This window comes from Hylaeus volcanicus, chromosome 1 (genome assembly GCF_026283585.1).
Source record: "Hylaeus volcanicus isolate JK05 chromosome 1, UHH_iyHylVolc1.0_haploid, whole genome shotgun sequence".
In the NCBI taxonomy this organism is placed as follows: Eukaryota; Metazoa; Arthropoda; class Insecta; order Hymenoptera; family Colletidae; genus Hylaeus; species Hylaeus volcanicus.
In genome coordinates, this window is record NC_071976.1 from 14,718,346 (window position 1) to 14,741,230 (window position 22,885).

A 22,885-nucleotide genomic window follows, 5' to 3' on the forward strand; every position below is an offset into this window, starting at 1 on the left:
CCCCCCCCCCCCCCCCCCCCCCCAAGGGTGCCTATTGGGTGCACGATTGAGTCCAGAGAATGCATTGAGCCCAAAATCGAGACCGTTGTCCAAAAATTGTGGATTTTAGAAGGGGTGGAAGGTTGTGGGGAGTGGGTTTGTCTGAGAGGGATTTCAAGGGGTGCATTTTGTAAAGGGCATCAAGAAGAGTCGCCTTAAAGATTTTTTTGAATTTTTCACCCCTTTCGTCATCCCTGGCCTGTTTCAAAGAGGCGTTTTTTACACCCTCCCCTTTAGGGGGGTGAATCAACCCCTTCACATCAACCCTCGCCAATGCAACTTTGCACACACCCAGAAAACACTTGAAGACTATTCCTCTCGAAGTTTCACCGAAATCGGTTGAAATCTCTCATAGTTATGAGCATTTGACAAATCGTTCCGGTTTGCTTGTCTGCTAGTGTATAAGAACGAAACCTCGACTAGCTGACTGACATATCAACGCCCAGGCTAAACCCTTGAACCTAGAAACCTGAAATTTTGCACAGAGGAGGTGTTTTAGTGATGAAGGAAAGGCTATATCATTCGTAGAATTTTATAATACGAACACTATTTTATTCTCTATAACCGCTAATACATTTACATTTGAAAGATTTATATTAGGGAGATCGAAAAGTAACGTCATTTCTTCCACATTAAATTCAAACAAATACATTCTTAACAGCTTTTTGCCATCCAGTGGGCAATTTGTCAATGCTAGATCGATCAAAATTAATGAGCTGATCAATGATAAACAAGTATCGAGTATCGCAGAAACGACACTACTTTCCGGTCCACCTAATACATACATATATTTCAAATTGTATATGCGTATTCAAACATCTCTGTTTAAATGTTATTATTTGATATCACAAATAAATCAGTCCATATTCTTTCTATTTTTCTAATATTATTCAAACGAAGTGTTATAAATTTGATAATACAATTATTTATGTATTCGAATGCTCCGAGTATATTTTAAGTATTCGATCACTTGCATAATATCGATAAATTTTAAATTGTTTTTGAGTATTTGAGTAGTATTTGTTTAGAAATATTCGACATTGCAAATAAATGTCTAGTGTTTTATTAGTCATCTATTGCTCGAATAAAAATCTTTCGGAGTCTGAACAGAGACATTTACTCGCGACGAGAAGGTTCCTTGGGAGTTCAACATCCGGGTGAATGAAAACGGAAACGGGAGTGCACCGCGTCTAGAGAAAAGGAGAACGTCGCGACAGCCACGGTTCGCAGATATACGTATACGGTGCGCAATTCGCTCGCACGCTCGACTTTCGTACCAATTACAGATGGTTGCTCCGTCGGTAATAACCCTCGTGACTTAATGGAAGCCGAGGGGACCATGGCGGAACGATGGATACGATGTCCCACAGGTTTGTGAGCAGTGCTCGCCATCGTTCGTGAGAAAATCGTCGAACACGAGCTGCACGAGTCGCGGAAACACGTGGATCAATGCTAGACCAAAATGTCTGATCGTCTTTGCCCATTCTCGATTTGATCGTGGATTGATCACGTTGGAAAGTCACGAATCTGAACGATCTGAAATTGATTTATAGAATCCAGATGATTTTTATTGGGACTGGGAATGTGTATCCAAATAATTGAATAAATAAATGCTACGAATACAATTTGAATATTTAATTATTTTAAGCTACAAATAATTGACTATTTTACTTTAGAAAAGTTTGAACATTTTAAACTAGGAAAATACATTCTTCTTGTTTGATCGGAATAATCGGTATGCAGATTTTGATCTAAACAAATGCTACGAAAATGATGGTAAAATCATACAATAGCTTATCATTTTTATTGTTATAATTAAATTCAACGAGATTTGGCCTTTAAAGGTTCTCGAAACAAAAAAGTACTGCAAGCTCAGAAATATTTGCATATATACAGGGTGTCCCAAAAATGTTGAAAACATCGACCAATCAGAGCGCGCGGATACCGGTGGAGCGGCCGCGGTAGCAAAGGCTACGAGCTAAGCGGCCGCGCTTGTACGCGAACAAGTGACTCGACGTGCATCGAAGGCCATTAACGCGGTCGCTTAGCTCGTAGCCTTCGCTACCGCGGCCGCTCCAACGGTATACGCGCGCTCTGATTGGTCAGTATTTTCCGTTAATATCTCCTCAACGAAGCTTCGGACAACATTTTCGCTAAGGAAAAAGTTGTTTCAAATCATCTCCCCAACCACCCCTTTCAAGGTGTTACAACATTTTTGGGACACCCTGTATACAGTTATAATAATGCTCGATAGTACTGTAATCTTCTCACGAATCGTTCCGACAGTAGAGTTCGCTCGTAATTAGAGGGAAAATGTAGTATTTTGTATGCTCTGGCCGCGTTATTTATGAAAGAAAGCAAATGAACAGCTAGCTGCTGATGAAAAACGATCTACGAGTGAATAACGAGACCTAGTATCCGAAAAGGATTCAATATTATCGGCTTGCCCTTTATTTATTTGTCAGATGTATATTTTTTCACAGTTACCGTTGCGGACGAGAAATGTTGTTTTAAAATGAAAATGTCTTATTATACAAATAATTGTGGCCAAAATGTGGTCATTACCAATGAAAAGTGAATTGCTTAAAAATAAACGAAAAAAAATTTGTTCATTAGTTTAACATTAACGTCTACTATTATGTATAACATTCTTCAATTATTTGTTATGTGAAACGTCACGATACGTTCATTAAAAAAAAATATACATGTCGAATTGAGTAACTTCCTCCTTTTCGAAATCGGTTGAAAATAAAATAAATCGTATCATCGCGAATAAACCACCGGACCTACTGAGGCGACATGTAAGTTTTTTAGTTATATTTTATACCGATAGGAAGTGCTGAAGTCTAACTTCCATAGTTACAGACCGATTTTGTTCATATTTGCAGGAAATGTTTGTTAAATCGTATTGATTGACATTGACATATGAATATTATTGTATTGTGGTATGCAGTTCATAACAGTATTTTTTTTCGACAGAGTGGTTTAAAAAATAAAAAAAAACATTTGACAATGAAGCCTAACAACATTTGCTGCAATTATTTAGTATTATTACGTGATATCTGAGTATTCGAATATATTGTGCGTTAATTAATAACTTAAATGTTCGTAATATTCGAATAGTATGGACTATGAAACATCTTTTGAGTTTATCGGTTTCTAAATTTGGTTTTTTAGTTGGAAAGTTTGGACGCGACAATCTACTCGACCGGGAAAACTTGTTACGCGGTATAATAAACGTTTAAATATAAATAGAAATTATGTAGAAAAATAGAAAATTTCTTCACGAATCTTTTTGTCTATTTATGATTTTGTAACTTCACCTGGGGTGGATTTATAGGAGTGTGGCTACTATTTTTGAAACGTTCTTCGTATTAAAACAACAATATTACAACATTCGAATATTAAATTATCCAAATAGTTTCTAACCTCATCTCGAGTAAACGAGAAAGAGATAACCGATCGCTCGCAGCGTTAGAAACTCGTAATTTTCTTCGTTCACTTTTCTTCAAAGTATAGCAGTTACACAACTGTGTTTCAGTAGTCCATGATAAGCACTTGTTTAACGATATGCTTCGTTAGGTTCCAGCTGCTGGCGCCATTTTGGAACAATCGTCTCCAGTTCCTGCGTTCTTTTACATCTTTTCTTCATCTTCCAATTATTTTTACATTTACGAGCCATTTAATCCATTCATTGGCTTCCCGTAAATCAGTGTTGACAGATTTGTCACGAGTTTAAAGACTTTTCTTCGTTTTTTTGTCTAATTGTTCTTGTTGAAACGTTTATTGCGTAAACGTTCATTCAACGTGTTTCATACTTCACAAAAGTGTTTCGTCCACGCCCATTAGACAAAAGGCTAGCTAGACTTGTTTGTCAGAGAATCGAAGTTATGCAATCCTCTACCACTACTCTCACACTCGTTACGCTCCGAAAAAGATTGAATTAACGCTGCAGTCCCTGTGCTTAAATTTCTTTTTAATGGTTTTATTTTATGTCGCATTTACTTCTTGGTCATTAAGGGCGGATTTCATTGAGTGACTATTTAATTAGTCGAATTAGATACTACTGGAGAGACTAAAAGTCTTTGAAAAGACGATTATGTTTTAACAATATCTCGTTGCAGTAATTGGATTCTGTTGGGAGGACTGTAAGAAAATCATCTTTCCTATTGAGGGATTTTTCTATTCTGAAAACGCTGCCTTTCAAGAAATCTCGTCTTTTGTTTTTACTTACTTACTTCTTATGTTTTTTGAATAATTTGTTTCTAGCGTTTAATTCATGTATTTCTTGAATATAATAATGTGTACTTTTCTGATATATAATATTTAATATAACATTTATGCACATTTAGACAACTGCATACATAAATATTTGGTACTTTCAATTTTCGTTATCTCTTCTACATTATATTATTGCAATTACACTAGTTTATAGCCAAAATGTACATTCAATGCCACAATTTTTTCTTGTGTATTTTGGCCTACTAAACTCGAAAATCGCAAGAAAAAATTTTTCTATAGATAAGTTTTTTTTATATGAATTTTTGAATTCTTTTTCGATTTTTTTCTGACATACGTTCACATTTCAGGCCATATCTCGTGTTAGAAACGTCCGATTGGGTCGCACAAGTCGCCATTTTAAAGGTAATCGAATTTCCAACCATTGCTTTTCACATTATTTTCCAATCGGTTCGATAGTTTAACGTTTAAACGTTTCCTATATAAATAGAAGGAAACAATAAGACACTGGACATAATTTGACAATTTCTATTTTTCCATGGCGATGGAAGAAATATTCGTGTTCTATTTTAGCCGAAAAAATCAATGTTTCTCATACATATTGGCTCGTAACACTTAAACTATTGAACCGATTGGAAAATAATGTGAAAAGCAATTATTGAAAATTCGATTACCTTTAAAATAGCGTCTCGCGCGACTCAATCAAACGTTTCTAACTCGAGATATGGCCTGCAATGTGAACATATGTCAGAAAAAAAAAGAAAAAAATTCAAAAATTCATATAAAAAAACATATCCATAGAAAAATTTTTTCTTACGATTTTCGAGTTTAGTAGACCATAATACATAAGAAAACAATTGTGGCATTGAATGTACATTTTTTTTTAATTTTGTAAACTAGTGTTATTTGCATTAGATTAGTACAAACTACAAAGTTAAAAAAACACAGAAACGAAGACAACCTAGTATGTTCTAGATACCCAACTGGGAATTAATTCTAATATTGTGATCAATAGGATATTCTATTTGTTTGAACAACTAAAATAAATATAAATAAATTGGTTTCTTGTTGTGTCATTTTCGTCATCGAGATACGAAGGTTATTCACGATTTCTTAAATGAAACGTTCAACGTCTCATCCTGAAATATTTGAGTTCATGACCTTGGAGCATCGAATAACTTTCGCCGTGGAGTAGACCTGGCACCGATAAAACAGAGAATTGTCGACATTTTTATTTCGCAATCGTCACCGGCCTACCGTAGACAGGTCATGGTTTGCGTGTTAGCGACGAACGTGACGCTCGGTTCTCCAGGATGTCATGCTGTTGATAGTCTGTGTTTAACGTAAATCAGTAGTGTGATTACGATGGTTAATCATTGGGACGATAACCAGTGTTCCGTCCTCTAATTCTTCTATCACATTTTTATTCTCGCGTTCTCGTCGTCAAAGACGTTAGAAAACATAGGATAGAGGAAACAATTAGTTGCTGGTACGAAGAGAAGTAATTTTAAAAATTTTATTGTAGTATAATTTTTAATTAAAATGAGAGTAGGCGAGGAGTAATAGTTTTTTTTTTCGAAAGCGTGAATGCTTTACATTCAAAACTAAGTTTTAAATTGTGAATTTTTTGTGTGAATTTAGTGTGTAAGCGGAGTTAAAATTATTTCTTAGACATATACAGCAATAAAAATATTATTATTTTAATTTTTTTCAAAGAATTGTGTTTATTTTTTTGTTTATGTTGCTCTTCTACACTCAAGAGTCATTATTTTTTCAACAATTTAAAAATGTATCCAATACAAGTGATCTCATATTTTTTAAATTTAAATAGCTATGTATTTACCTGACTGTTATATTTGCCCACTGTTCAATATCTAATAATAAATTAATCTCTTCATCAAGTTATTTGGTTTACATCCACAACTAGCTAATTGCAAACGAAATATGTAACGAACTTGTATTTCTTCTATTCTACTTTCTATTACTTTCGATAAGCAAAATAAAAGATAACAAATATGTTAAATACTAGAACAATAATAATAAATATATATACAAAATGTTGGGCAACCCTCAATTTAACAAGATGAATTTTAATATAGATATGAAACATTTATATTAGGCATTTCCTAGCATCGGAAAAAGTTTTCAAACATCAGATTCCTTTCAGAGTTGAAGGAAAGTATGAAAAAATATACGAGATGCTCGAAAACGATTGAGAAAAGCTGCGTGCGGTCGACGAAACAAGAAGCTACGTCGAAGACGCATACGACTTGCGTGATGCGAATGCAAGAGGAAGCGAATGAAACCGAGAGGTATGTGAAACGAATCCGGAAAGGGCAGAATAATCCCAGGAAGCACTATCGTCTTTCTACGTCAGTCTAATCTACTTAAATCCACAGGCTAGAGGAGAAGGAAGAGATGCTTCGAAGCCAGGTGGAATTGTACATTGACCTGCGGGGATGTTTTTTCCACAGTTACGTAAGGGGGATCCTGTTTCCTCGGACCCTATTGAAATTATCACGCAAATAGTAAACTACGAGCAGTGATTATCCTGTGCACCTGTATCCTTTGAAAGGTCTTCCGTTCGAGTCGCAGGATTTTCAGATCCTTGATACGTTTCTACTAGTTCAGCAGTTTCTGTTCACTTAGACGGATCAAAAATTGGTTAATTTCCGTTACTGTTTTTCCCATCAACAAATTAAATCTATACAGGGTGTCTACGTATAAGGTCGGGCATACACAGAGTGTCAATTCTACAACAAATTTCCAACAAAAAATTACTCTTAGACATTTTCTTTGTGTCCCATTAGTCTCGAGTATTTTCACTTTTAATATTTTTTCTGCGTTTTCGACTTGACGCTCTTTAAACGGCCATAACTCCACCAAATTACAGTGCAAATTTAAAACTAAGTATATCATTCGAAAGAGCGTTAAATTTCCCAGCTCCAAACCAAACCAAACCAAACCAAAATTTATTATGTAGATTTAACAAGTGAAAAATTAGGTCAAACTTTACATTGTGAAAATTTTTTAAAATTTTACTTTTTCTGTATTCGTTTCTCGGTTTCAAAGACATAGTTGTTTGGCGGGCACTCTTTGGGAAAAACTTCCTCGAAGTCTCAGCTTTTGAATGGTAGTATCAAAAAAATTGTACGGCGGTATTTTAGGGAGAAAATAACGTTTAAATGCAGAAAAGCGGGTTTCTAGGTGAAAATCGATATTTTTCAACAAAAATCGACTTGTCACTTGAAAATTAAGTTGATTTTCAAATTAAAAGTGAAAATACTCGAGAATAATGGGACACAAAGAAAATGTCTAAGAGTAATTTTTTGTTGGAAATTTGTTATACAATTGACACTCTGTGTATGCCCGAACTTATACGTAGACACCCTGTATAATCAGGATTTTGTTCGTTTATAAGTTCATGTCGTAAGAGTAATTTAGTGGGTCATTTTGGGAAAATGTTAACATATGTACTAGATATGGTTATGCATATATGGTACTATAAGTTTTCATTATACTCATTTGTGGTGTCAGGTGTATTTTCCACGATATTCAAATAAATCGTAAATGAAATAAATGTCTGACGTTATAAGAACAACTTTAATGCTTCTCGTAACAGTTTTTTCGAAAATTAAGTTTTGACAAAATGGCAGTCATCCGAAATGAAAATAGCGAAAGAGGAAATTGTCGAGGTAATTTTAAAGTTTGTCAATTTTAATATTGGGAAATATGCGCGGATTAAAGTGGGAATGTTTCATCATGTAGTTCCATCAGTTATAACGTTTCATTACAATATTTTGAGTAGGTACTATCATATCTTAATGGGATCATTAGACTGCGGAAGTTTATGCAAATGCATATTTTTATAGGAAATAGTTAAAAGAATGGGACCTAGACAGAAATTTGTTTTGAAATTAGAGTCTTATAAAAATACATTTCTTATTTTGCATATTTTGCATATTTATGTTTAAAAACATATGCAATATATATTACATAAATACTATATTGCATGTTATTTATAGTGCTTATGTGAAATATCTATCTCAACAAATTAGTTTCGTCTGTCACCATACTTTCGTATCATAATTGTGTAGTGTTTACACAAATACAGGCCATATAAAACCATATTTCTGTAACCTTGTGTTGCTAATCGACCGTTAGGTGTGACAGTCTGTATTTCGAATTTGAATATTTCAGTTCAATTATCGCAGTTAATGTGATCTCTGTGAAGAAGTGAACATATTTAAGTGTCTCTTAATTCTCTAAAAATGCCAAAAGTTAGAAAAAGTAGAAAAGCATTAATGCTAAGTTGCATCAAAAACGATTCCAATTTTGTTATTAATGACAACGACAATAATGATAACGATGACAGAAGCATTTATTGTAAAATTTCCAATAAAAATGTGAAGTGTGAAACAAAATTGCATTTAAACCAACACATAAATACCGGGACACATAAGAGGAAAATCGAATAAACTGGTAATTCATGTGAAACAGAGGAACATATGAATAGTATAATACATCTAAAAAGTATTCCTGGTGATTGCGGTGAAAAGATTAGAAAAAAATGTAAAAGAACTTTAGAAAAGAATGTAGGATTTTCTATATTATCGAAAATTTCTAATATTTTAAATAACGAGGGCGTTTAAGGACCAATAAGTGTGCCGGAACAATGTTGTTTTAAATTTAAATACGCACCGATTACTTCGTGTGGCGTAGAGCCATCGTTCCGCGTATGAATTAATTGTAACAGACAAACGCCACCAACTAACACCATTAAATTTGGAAAAAATGCTCGTAATTTATCGTCACACGAATTATAATATACCAGAATAATTGTGAAAAGTATTTTATATATGTGTACATAGCGAATATTCTGTAACATACTAACACATTACTTATTGTACTACATTTTATTCAAATTTTTCGTACATATTTTGTACATTTTTCGTGCATATTTTGGATATTTTTCATGCATATTTTGCATATGCATGTTACATATTTATCGTGCATAAACTTCCGCAGTCTAGTGATCATAAATAGCACTCGCTACAATTCATTGAAATATACTAGGTATAATTATAAATATTTTAATAATCCATTACATGAATCCCAGAATCTTTCAATAAAATGATAATATTTGTAAGGATATTTATTTCCAGGTTCGGCGAAAAGCTGTCAAAATTCAAAGACAACACACAATATATAACAGACAAAATCAAATCGCAATACAAAATACAAAATGAATGACTAATCAATAAATTACTAACACAAACATAACTGACAACTATAAAACGTATAAACATACCTAGTGGTTTTTAACCGACTTCGGAAAGGAGAAGGTTACTCAATTCGACATGTATATCTTTTTTTTTTTTTTTGTATGTTCACCGATTACGCCGAGATGGCTTGACCAATCGGAATGAATCCTGTTGCATCTTGTCGAATATTTCTTCCAGTTGGTCGCGTAAAAGAAACATTTTGTGATTTGTCATTTTTTACCCGTTTTTTTTTTTTAAAAAACAGAAAAATTTTGTCTTGCTTCTTACTCCGAGACGTATGGACCAATCAGATTGAAACTTCTTGCATCTGGAAGAGCATTTGCCATTTGATCCCATAACAAAACATTTGTCCTTATTTTATTTTTCACCACTTTACATCACTTTTTATCGCAAAAAGCGTACTATTTCACGTATGTTTGGCCTGAATTCGATGAAATCCCTTACATTTTGCTGCCGTACAGGTTTTCGCGATGATCACATTTGCAAAAATGTATGGACACTTTCATTGTTTGAAACCATTGTTGGTGCAAAATTGCTCTGGTGTAGCTCAATAGGGAATTTACCAAACGCAATCAATTCTTTTACATTTAGTTGCAGATGTATTTCTGATAATCCCATGTGCAATTATACAGGGTGTCCATTTGCAACTATGCAGGGTGCCCCAAAAATGTTGGATGTCCTTGAATGGGGTGTTTTGGGAGGTCGTTTGAAACAATTTTTTCATAGCGAAAATGTGTTCGAGGCTTCGTTAAGAAGATATTGATAGAAACCCCCAACCAATCAGAGCGCGAGTTTCTGTTTCTGGAATATCTTCTTAACGAATCCTCGAACACCATTTTTTCTAAGGAAAAATTGTTTCAAATCGCCCCACCCCCCGGAACCACCCTTTTCAAGGACCTCCAACGTTTTTGGGTCATCCTGTGTATTGCTCATAACTATTGTTATTGCATGAAACCTATTGGTATAGATTGGTATAGATTGCCACTAAAAAGAGTGAAATAAAATAATTTTTTGGAAAAAAATTTAACCGACTTCGAAAAAGGTGCAGTGAAAAGTATGAAATAATTTCTAGTTAATTTATATGAATACGCACTAGCTCTAGATATAATTGCTTAAAAGTATGGGAAAATGCAGTGAAAAGTGTGAAATAATTTCTATTTAAACTGCATTGTTCTTCACCATCGTTTCATGAATTTGGTTAAATTATTAAATACATCATATTAAATGCAATGCACCTTTTTCGGAGGCGGCGCAAAATTTAAAATTAAGTATATTCAAAATTGCCAAACTTGGTTTAACATCCTGTCGGAGAAACAAAAAATATGGTCTTTAATTATTGCTATCATTACATCCACTTTAGACATCATATTCATTAACACTATTTAATATCGCCGCCATTACCAAATACTATCCCAAACTTATTCATACAGTATTTCCATGGGGAGAGTTTATACATTAGCAGTAATCAATATTGCCACCCCTCCCCTCCAAAAAAGCCCCAAATCTACTCAAAATATATATAAGAGAATATATATTAAATAGAAATTATTTCACATTTTCACTGCATTTTCCCATACTTTTAAGCAATTATATCTAGAGCTAGTGCGTATTCATATAAATTAACTAGAAATTATTTCATACTTTTCACTGCACCTTTTTCGAAGTCGGTTAAATTTTACTCCAAAAAATTATTTTATTAATATAAACATTCATCCAACATTCACATTTCAATACATTACAATTAACATTCATCCAACATTCACATTACAATACAGTACATATTATAATGATGAAATATTTCAAGCTTTATCTTTTTTAATACCATAGCGAAATATTCTAAAATCCATCTATTCCAATTGCATGGTAATATATTCTACGAATGTGAGCTATATAATTATCATGAAACAGCATTTTCTCCAGAGTATATTTCACGGAAATAAAACGAGATTGCCAAGAGAGGGAATTGCTATCGACGTTACATCGATTATGGCCAGGTCTCAATTTTCTAACATTTCAGTCTAGGTAGGATGAAAAAGGAAATTGAAGTAACTAGGACGAAAATGATGGTAGATAATCACGTAGCAGGTAGTCATAAGTGAAGATGAGCGATATGTTTGGTATTTCTTTGCCAAACGATCGCTCGATTGTACTATTAACGCGTTTGACAGGGAGAAGTCGATATTGGAGAGATTTGGGATATTTTTACAGAAGTTTTAACGGCTTGTTAGAGGATCACGTGGTCACCGGATCGTTTTAACGTTGAACGTAGCTAGCTGTACTCTTCTGTGCTTCTTCCCAGAGCTGGTTCGCGTTTACGCTCGAGTGACTCTCGTGTTCCGGGTGGCGGCCACCGGAAGTCCTTTCGACTCGCCTCGGTCCTCTCTCTGCTATTCTCGTCATTTTTATAATGGACTGGGATTCTAAACACCCACATCGACATTCTATCGAATCCGTATGAAATTACCATGACAATCCACGTGCTTGGCAGCATCGCGTCAAAAGAAAACTTTATTCCTTGCATTTAAGTTGTACTAAACTTTTTTTACGATTTTACGTGTAAAAATATTTTAAAGATCGTTTCAAGTGAAACCTAACAATTGCAAGTGCTGTTGTAATAACAGTAGTAATGTTTCCTACATTTTCTTTCTGGGATTTCTTGTGGAAATAAATAAATTAATATTTGCCACGGCAAAACGGCATATTAAACTGCGGTAGCGGTCTAGATGAGAAACTTCAACCGAATACTTCCTTTTGCATCAGTGTACAGAAGAAGAAGAAGAAAAGGATTTTCTGTCGGCTTGGTGGTTTAACGGTTGTGGTCGATTGAACTCTATCGCTCCTTCATTTAGACAGGAAACCAGTTTTCTTCGATTGTAAGCGCACCGTCTAGTCTTTATATGGCACCAATCGGTTGTGAGTAATTTCCTCTTAAAGGTGCAATGGAGTACACGAGGAAAGATTTCATTGACGTACAGCATTTTAACAGACTGGTTGTCTTATTTCTGGATTAGATAACAGTTTTTATAGCAGTATTGATAACGCGTAGATTGTAAGTTTATTACGATTCGAGAAGCAATGAATTTCATAACTCAATTACGTTTATTTCTCATAAATCACTTATTTTCTATAGCAGCAGGAAAATATATCATTTAAACGACTATAATCATAGTCTGGGTGACACTTATCGCTATGATTAATTGTCAGTATTGAACAAGTGATTTTTATTTCAAGTTTACACTTGTATTTACTTTTCGGGTTATCGTTAGAATAATCACAAAATGTATTCTGACGTTAATTTAAAACATACGACTCAATAATTAAAATAATTCAAAAAAGTAAAAAAATTACGCTAAATGACATGAAAAAGTCGAAGGCGAAAAGGAGTATTACCAAATAAGTCACAAAAAAGATAGAAGATCCCCTTAGGACCGGCAATTAGTCGTTATTTATTTATTATATCGATAATAAATATTTTAAATGCAACAGTAATCAAATAATGAATATAGGTATGTGTGTATTTCAAAATGTTCAGATTGTCTTTAGGTTCGATTAATACCAGAAGTTTGTCAAGTTTATTACTCTTTTTACACGACTTTTATTACATTTACAAAAGTAATGAAAATTCTTTAACACTTAATATATCGTATACTTGTTATATCTTTATCGTATAATTAATCTCTGTAAATACACTTTGTAAATACATGAATAAATACATGCTGAGGCACTTAAAACTGGCCACTTGAATAACTTGGCTGCTACTGATGATAGGAAAAAATACATCAGGCCAAAATTATTTGGTATCGAGGGGCTGATTATTCGATGTTACTAGTTTTCTGATAGGTGGAGGCGTCAAGGAGATATGAAGGTCATCTCTTTTCTTTTTAAATGGAACCATATGTTTTTGACTTACATTCTGATAGAGTATTTCAAGGCGAATACAATGATGTATTGGGAAAGTCATTCGTGGCCTGAGTTTAGCCAATTATCATGGAAAATAATTGATTTATTTATTTAACAGTAACACACGACTAATACAAGCGTTCAAAATAGTGACCTTGAACGTTGATGCATGCTTTGAAGCGTTGCTTGACAGATAATACGGCATGTTGAATTTCATTTGGATTTATCACGGCACAAGCTCTTCTTATACGCTTTTTTATATTTCATTTGGTTGTTGGTTTTTCATTATATACTTGCTGCTTCAATTTTCCTCACTGTTAGAAATTAGAGTAACTATTAAGGTCCATTTACACATATCCGTAACGTATCAGTTCCGTATCCGTTCAGTTCCGTAATTTTAATATTTTCCTGGTTCACACACGTCCGACACCGCTCCGTGACCGACACGATCCGTATCCGTTCAGTGACATTTGTATTTAGATCCAACCATATTTTTGTTTTGCGGACAGCTTACGACACACGTGGGGTATTTGGGCCGAAAAGCCGACAAAACGTAGATTTCTAAATTTTGTCTAAGCTGTCAAATTATGATTGTCTAATATTGTTAAATACACCCCCTGAAATTCTTCTCGGACAAACCCACCCCTCACAACCCCCAGCCACTCGAAAACCTACAATTTTTGAATGACAGTCACTAATTTGGGCACAATGGATTCCCTGGAACCCCCTGATCCAGGAAATGCAAACGCCTACCTCGTGCGACCCATGGGCACTTTTGAAACTGGGTCTTTTAACATACCGAGAACAAACCTGGTGAATTTCTTCACCCTCCGAGGTGTAGAAATACTCCTTCGCGGAGGACACTTCAAAGCTACTCCTGACGAAGTTCCACGAAAATTGATTGAAAACTTCCATGTTTTCGAACTTTGTGAAAAAATGTCCGTTAAGTTTTGTCCGTCAGTGTACTTGTGTATATTACTGCAGTATGGAAGATTTTCAGGTAGGTCTATATTTATTTTCAAACAGATTGTACTTTATATTGTCACATATATGTTAGCGTCCAATCGATATATTGATTTTTTGGAACAGCTGATCCGCCGTTGTTCGGTTAGCGACAGGTTCTCAAAAGGTCAGAGCAGCTGAACGGACCGACTGCCGGGGACTGAAAGTAGTTCCACAACGAATATCACATGACCGATGAGTTACCATCGGTAACGCGTAAACAGAGCAAGCAACCCGACGTTGCATTGCTAATTCGTTATTCGTAAAATTCGCCATCTCGGGAAACATTGAGGTTAAACTGATCAAACGTCACGAATGTTACCGATACGGTACGGATACGACACCGACATGTTACGGATATGTAGAAACGATCGTCATTGAAACGTTACGGATGTTACTGATACGGTACGGATACGGAACTGACACGTTACGGATATGTGTAAATAGACCTTTAAAAGTAAGCGTCACCTTTCCTTCTATGTTCTGAATAGTCGAAGATACCCGTTAAAAAGATTTTGTTTCCTTATGTGATACTAAAGTGCTACAAATTAATTCCAAAGAAGGATTTCAATGAAATGTTTAGACTTTGACTTTATTTTTCTTCAAGGAGTTACATTGCTAAAAGATATAATATAGAATTAATATTGCAAAGTAACTTAAAATATCTCCACATCACGATACATCTTTATAAGTACGTATGTGTGTTTTAATGAGTAAGATATGATATAAATCTCCTAACCGAAAAATATCTAGATTAATACCAATAATTTAATAAGTAATTCTTTTTGACAAATCATATTAACTGTCTTCAAGACATTTAAAGATCAATCAAGGGAATGTAACAATAATTACTTTGAGAAATTAATTACTTTAAAGTAAAAAGTAATTGTGATATCGACGTGTATTACAATGGACATCAGACCATTGGGAAGGTTAAGGAACAGAAAATTATCAACAAATTTTTAAAAGTATTAGCATCGATAGAAATTTAAATTGTGTATTGTATGATCCATCTTCAATTATGCAGTAGTATTTGTGTAAATCGATTTTGAAAATGTAGATGATATAATAAGAAATGTATTTAGAAATTATGTCACTCGTGACTCAAACTTCAGAATACTTTCGTTGTATGAATTAATAAATAAAATATACAATGATTGTTCGTTCACTCCTCGTTTCATCTAAATCATTCAAATTGCAGGAATTTGTCGAAGAATTTAAACGCTTACTCTGAAATTCCAGACACGTGCTGATAGCGTTTCCTAATGTCCCGTTCTCTTTGTCACGAAATCTTATCATCTACATAATCTTTATTCAATGTTAAAGGAAGAGTAATCCGCACATTATACAAAGAAGTTTTCAATTTATCTAAGAAGAACAAATTTTTATTAGCGATTATTATATTGTAATTTAGGAATAAAAATTTAATACAGTGTAAATGAAAATGGAACCTATACAGATAATATAGTTTTAACCATCCCTCGTGTTTTTTTCAGAAGTAAATCAGTTTAATGGAGATGACAAAAGTAGCGTTCGTAAAGGGACGCTAAATATGTGTCAGAAAATCATCTTATAAAAGAATTTATATTATTTTCACGCTGTTTAGTTATGCGTCAAGCAATCAATTTTCATAGTAAAGTAGCTGCTATGGAGTTTCTTGTGATCTTCATATATTATATTGATCTATGTATACATAAATGTATGCATTGATACAGTAAGCACTATGCGATTCTTGAAATCAATACGGAAGGTCTCGCTTGGGGTTTTAGGCCCAGAATATTGGGATTCTTCCCATTTTCCTCCGTATCGATTTCAAAAACCGCATGGTACTTACTGCATCAATGGGACCGCCCGGTGCCGAACCGAGACTTTTCCTCGAAAATTAGCAAACTTTGAAGCGTTATAGCTTGAAAACTAATAAAAATTAGTTAATACATTAAAGTCTAATGAATTCGTCTTGAAAAGTACTATCGCATCGTATAAAAAAAAATATATAGTTCCATTTGAAAAACAAAACTTGACCATCATATCTCGTTAAATAACAAAGTTAACAAAAATTCCTTCTCGCTGAAACATGAGGCCGTTGGGAATTACGTCGTGTTTAGTCTCATGTTAATCAGAAAAACGCCAGGAATGTGATGTGGTAACAGTTTTACAACAAAAAACGATAATAATAAAAAAAGTTTGATCGTTGCATTAGCATTGTCTCATCGAGATATCCGATCCCGGATCATGTTACTATCCATTTGTCGTAGAGAAACTTGTGCATTTAAGGAGACTGTTGCTTACTGATCCTGATGTCTAGATATCTGCGACCCATGTTCATGTTAGCATAAAGATGAAACGCCTATCATCTGCAAATATAATATTGTTCTTGCAAACAATACAATTATATATATGTGTATATATTATTACCTAATTAATAAATCATCACAAAATATTTACACATCTTTATTTGATATGTTTCGGGTTGCGAAAAAAATCGCTATTATAAATGGGATCATGAATGAAAAAAGTTTAAGAAGCCCTGATTTATAGTAAAAATAAAGAAAGTTACTTAGGAAAATGAAAGTAAATACATGAAATGTGGTATAAAAATTATAATACGAGAAGAACATAATATAAGACATGCGATGACACAAACTTACGTTAAACATAAAGATTCTAGAAACAAATTTTTTTTTAATTTAAACAATATGTATTAGGTGGACTGTAAAGTAGTGTCGTTTTTGCCATCTTAAGTACTTGTTTATCATTTATCAGGTCATTGATTTTTCTGGCATTGATAATTTGCACACTAGGTGACAAAAGGCTACTGTCAATGAGGGTGATTATATAATGAATTAAAGATAGAAATTTATTGGAAAGTTTGAATTTAATGTAAAAGAAACGACATTACTTTTCGGTCTACCTAATAGAATAAATAAAAAATAAATTGGTGCAAGAATTTCAGTCACGCAGTGGCTGCTGGATGCTAGTCTTAAAGTAAACAGTTTCAAGTAGAAATTTCATCATTCTTCTGTCATATAAGCACATGATTTTACACCGAGAATTAAATTGGCGTCATATTACATGTTTCGAGTTACCGTCACGCAGATCTGTGCCCAGATACGTCCAATCCACGTATTATTCACCACCTACGCGTTTATTTGCGTTGTATTGTTTGCAAGAACAATATTATATTTGCAGATGATAGGCGTTTCATCTTTATGCTAACGTGAACATGGGTCGCAGACATCTAGACATCAGGATCAGTAAATGGTACGAACGTCGAGAAATGATATAAAACTTCCATGAAAGAGAAACACAACAAAAATTCAGAACCTTAATTACAAATAATGATTCTTTAATTAAAATATTTTAAATTTCAGCGTTCATACTTTCTTCAAGTATTGATCCATGATACCTTTAATACGATAAATTGAACCAAGAAACATTATGCATTAAGTTTGATTTAGTTTCGTGAGTACATACTAAATTCGGTTTCATTACTAATGACCAGGCATTCCTCCTCAAGTATTTCGTTTAAGGTCAAGTTCAAGGCACTGGTAGGAATTATGTAAGTGCGCGGAACAACGTATAATCCATCAATCTTGAGGAAAAAGACGGAAACGCGGTTGTCTCACGGAGCAAAACGAAGACTGCCGTATTGCAACAATCTTCATCCTGTTTCCCTTTAAACGGTCGTTAAAATGTCGTTAAAGGTATCATCAGAAACAGCGTTCCATCGTCGCGAGACAGAGAACTGTCAGAAGTAATACGTGTCTGGGAAAATTTTCATTTCCGTAAGAAGATTAACCAATAAAGGAAATAAACTCTGCTGCTCTTTGCTATATAATTTTGGGTTCAACGAAGTATATCGGGATCATCACGAAAAACCATCTTCGAGTTGCTTTCGACGTGTCTTTAGTCTTTAACGATGGTGAACCGCTCGAGTTACCGAGGCACTGGATTATTCAGAAGAATTTATCCGCCTATTCAACGCCTTAAGGGTGCGCAGGAGTCAGAACAGAACTCCGAGTTGACTTCAGCGACAGTTGCGGAAAAAGTAGGAAACTCCGGGATAAGGGCAGAGAGGGCGATATAACAGTTGCAGGAGAGACGAGGACAGGGCGATTAGGCTAGCATGATTTTTTTCCAGGATATTGAAGCAAAGAAGCAATATTTTCTAATAATTCTGGTTTTAATATATTCGTTACACTTTGGCGGATGCGACTCCAAGGCCTGATTTTGCAATTTCGGCTTTAAAACTTTATAAACAATAAAAGTACGTTTGCTATCTTCATTTTACTGTTACTAATTTTGTCACACAAAAATGCTCTATTGATTGGCCTAAATTCAAACGCAATGTAATTCGTTTCTGTTGGCATTCTTTTAGTCTGATATATTTACAAATTTCAGTAAACTCCTAGATGTTCCTAGATGCCAGTATCTTGGTTAGAGAACACGTCATACATTACAAAAGATTCCTTTCGATAAATTATTTGCCGATATATAATCTTTGCAAAGTAAACATGAATCTATAAAAAGACAAGAGTTTGCCCGTTACAACGTTAAATTCTTACATTCTTTCTTATTCGTTTCTGGGCAATACATTTTTATAGGGGCTCTTAAAGTACGCGATTCTATGTCCTTGTGCTTTGAGTATTGTACAAATGAAATGTATTTTATTTACCCAGATATAAACTTCTCGCAGCTGTTTCGTTTAAATCCTTCTTTATGAGAAACGTAGAAACGTTTCTGTTCTGTAATGTGGATCGCGTTCAGTATAGCGAATGTTTGGTACATATGGTTGTGCAACTCATTGTCAGAATTCTAAATTCACAACGCAATTGCCGTGAAAATCGAGCACAACGATTATTATTTATGCAGACGTTTGCATATGCGTACGCGAATGCATGATGCAACGTGTGTGACACTGCAGTCGATGAACAATAGCACGGAATGCTATGGGAGATTGCAAAATTCAAACAAATGGAATGTCAGCATCTGCAGGTTTTAATGCCATCCTATTCAAATCGTAGTGGATGTAAACCTCTAATGTTCGAGATGTGTAATAAAATTAACTTTGATCTAGAATTGGGCAAAATTGTATTTGAACAACGGGTGATAAGTAGACTGCGGATCTTTAGGTAAAATAAAATCTTCGCGAACATGCCTACAAAAATTGAACCTAAATAGGAATTTATTGTATTCTGCAAATATTATAACATGAACTTTACTTTCAATCTTTTTTATATTCTTGCATATTGTTTGTATTTTGAAGGTTCTTGCACATTCAAATTCCCTATAAATGCATAAGGATCCGCAGTCTAGTGATAAGTAAAAGCATGTAGTAATTTATTGTATGTTTATTCAATTGAATGATTATATTTTGTTTTTATTATCAAATTTTTAACTATTCTAATTTCTTTTTTTTTTTTTTTTTTATTCTACAGGAAATATATGAAAAGTTGTTTGTCCAGATACAAACATTAACAAACTCTAATCATTGGCAATACCTCTTATCTATTCGAGTAATACATTTTAAGTTGTTAAATTACTTTTACGAGAGTAGCCTATGAATAACATTAATACAGGACAAAATCTCAATCTCGCATAAGGAAATATTTATTTACAGGTAGACTCTTCTTTTGAGTTATCTGTACAACTAAAAGGTGGTAATAATGATGAAAATGCTTTTGTTTGATCAAGCCTTTGCACCTTTTATTTTTCATTCGTTAAAAAGTAATTATTTTCTCACTTATATTCTAAACTTTCATCTCTTTAAAAAATTGATGAAAAGATCGTTTAAAAAAGAAGTCGAAACGAAAATAAAAATTGATACGAAACCCAGGTTTCCCTCTTTGATGAAATTAATTTGCGAGTATAATGTGGTATGTTTAGCGGAAGTTGCACTCGCAATGCTATAAACACGTTACCGATGTTACGTAATTATTTGCGAGGGACTGCGTGCGATGGTAACGCAAGACGTGTGTTCTGCACACTTTCACACTTATCGTCACTTAGGTACATTTAAGAAAGGAACACTAATGGCCAGCGGAGAACCATTAAATATCTTTAGGCCTCCTAATTAGGTTACCTCCGCAACAGCGTTGTACTAACGGTGAAAGTTGTGCAATACCGTAGACAATTTTTGTCGCAATAATTGTTGGGTTACTAATCTCTCGTTTTCTACAGGTAGTCGTTAATTGCAATTACGCTAATTAAAATAAATGACGTTCTCTCAATAACGACCTTGTATTTCGCCTAAAAGATAGCTAGATGAGCCTAATTATCTGTAAAGAATACACAATAGACATTTTAAGCATTGCCATTCACAATCTGGTTTTGAGTAGTTTTATAATACATAGATAGGCATACGTGTACATTTATTACAATTAGTGAAAATATGTAAATTTTGTCTCAGATATTTTATAAATTATAGACGGATGTAGTTTATTCTGTTCAAAATAAATGATTAGGTAAATTTATAGAATCCAGATTTTTATATGTTGGCTTACGTAGACTCTCTTCAGGAAACAATGATTATGTACAACATCTAAAGTGAACTTCAGTGTAATAATTGTTCTTAAGAGGTCTTTCTCGAGGCAGCTGTATTATAGAAGTCTTGACCGAACAGACATTTCTAGTCACCGAGTGTAGTTTTAAAAATCTAAAAAAGTTGGAGAATATAGTCTTATTCGTTACCTTTATTTATCTATTTTTTTAAAATACCATAACTTTGAAATTTGCCGAATGAAAATCATTTAAAGATAGTACTGAATGTAAAACTGAACGAACAATGGAACATATCATAATACATGGCTAAAAGACAGCAGAACTTAGAAGACTCTCCGGAGTACCTAAAAGACAACGAGTCAATACAAAATTTAGAATTTGCTTCATTAGCAAAAACAAATCCACTGTACAATAATAGACTAAAAACCTAGACCTGTGTTGCTAATAACCCATTCTGCTTTTGATGAGACGTTACGTATTTGATTAAAACAGAAATTGATTTGAAAAATACAAACTTTTCATTCGTTTAAAATAGATAAAACGAAGAGAATCCTAAACGCGAAATTCCCATTTACAACAGGAAATGATGAAAGTGATACGGCCTTCGAGACCGATCTTGACGTTCCGAACAGTTTTATGGTTAAGAGCCATCATAGCCCGTGTATTCTTCGCAACGTATGACATCTGAGAGCAGTCTCCTTTTTTCTCGTGTAAGATCGATTCGAGAATCCCTGAGATACGATCTGGTAGCTCGTCTGGGAAACGAATCGTCGTGAGAGCGATTTTCACATTAATCGAATACCGTATTGCGAATCTTTGTCTTCCACGTCAGTCGTTTTCGATCGCTCGACTATACAGGATCGACGATTCGCTTTGTCAATGTGTCGAGTTGTGATGCGGTTGAGAAGATATCAGATTGGCGACTAAGTAAATTGCGGATTTCATCAATAAATGGCGGTAGTAAAACTTTTAAATATATTTACATATTAGGAGGTTGCATCGAAAGCCGCTGGTTTTTCGTGTTTTTTGAGCATTTATTTCAATAGTAAAGTATTATACACTGCGATGCATAACTGTAGCACCACTGATATTATTACGATTTTTTAAACTTAAAAGAAAAATTCGAAGAAAGTAGTTGGATAATATGAAAAAGCGACGTAAATAATTAATTTCAGAGGAAATATACTGAAGTTGTTGTAGATGTGACAATGATCACTATAGTTATTTACTTTTTAAATTAAGCGCCACTGTAAGACTCGTTTTTGTGTTACTAGTTTTTAAGTTACTATATTAAGTTTCGTTTTTGTTCAAGGTTTTATTTTTTTGTTTTTATCAGTCTTTTTTTCGGTCTTAAGGAGAAGATCACACACGGCAATTAATTATAAAGTAATCTTCATATTATCAAGTAATCTTTTCAAACAACTCCTAACCTGAATAATATCAACAGAAGTAGTCTAAGCATATATCGATATAAAGTCGAAAAACATTATAGAATCGGTGCAAAACTATAGCACCACCTTCATTGTCATCACACTTCAACCGTGTTTGTCACCAAATTTTCATCTAATTCAGAGTTGTATTTATTAATTAATACAATGCACGCGTAATAAGTATCTTATTGAGAAAGAGCAAGATGAAATTTTAGCTTACAACAAACTAGAACTGGGAATTAGGTCCTAAAGTAATATCAAATTTTTTACGTAATCCGTCGAAATATGGCCAAAATGAAAAAGGAGGACCTAAGAAGAAACTGTCCCCACGTGCTGAGAGGCAGATTATTAAAATTGGGAGCAATAGTTTGAAAAGCTGTCGGGAAATTGCAACGGAATCTAAACTCGAAGTGTCGCGTTGGACCATTCAACGCGTCTTTAGAAGGAATCCAAACATTGCCAGACAAAAACTAATTTCAGCACCCGTTC

General features: G+C 34.0%; 1 long non-coding RNA gene across 3 annotated transcripts in view; it reads right to left on the bottom strand.

The window, feature by feature from the left end:
* Positions 1-980: 980 nt before the first annotated feature.
* Positions 981-22,885, bottom strand: part of LOC128881198 (uncharacterized) — a 68,081-nt gene continuing 46,176 nt past the window's right edge. For 2 of the 3 annotated variants that reach the window (XR_008458013.1, XR_008458021.1), the window contains exon 3: positions 981-1,575. This is a non-coding gene — a long non-coding RNA (uncharacterized LOC128881198). The remainder of the gene's footprint in view (positions 1,576-22,885) is intronic. The other variant, XR_008458020.1, reaches the window with a different exon arrangement.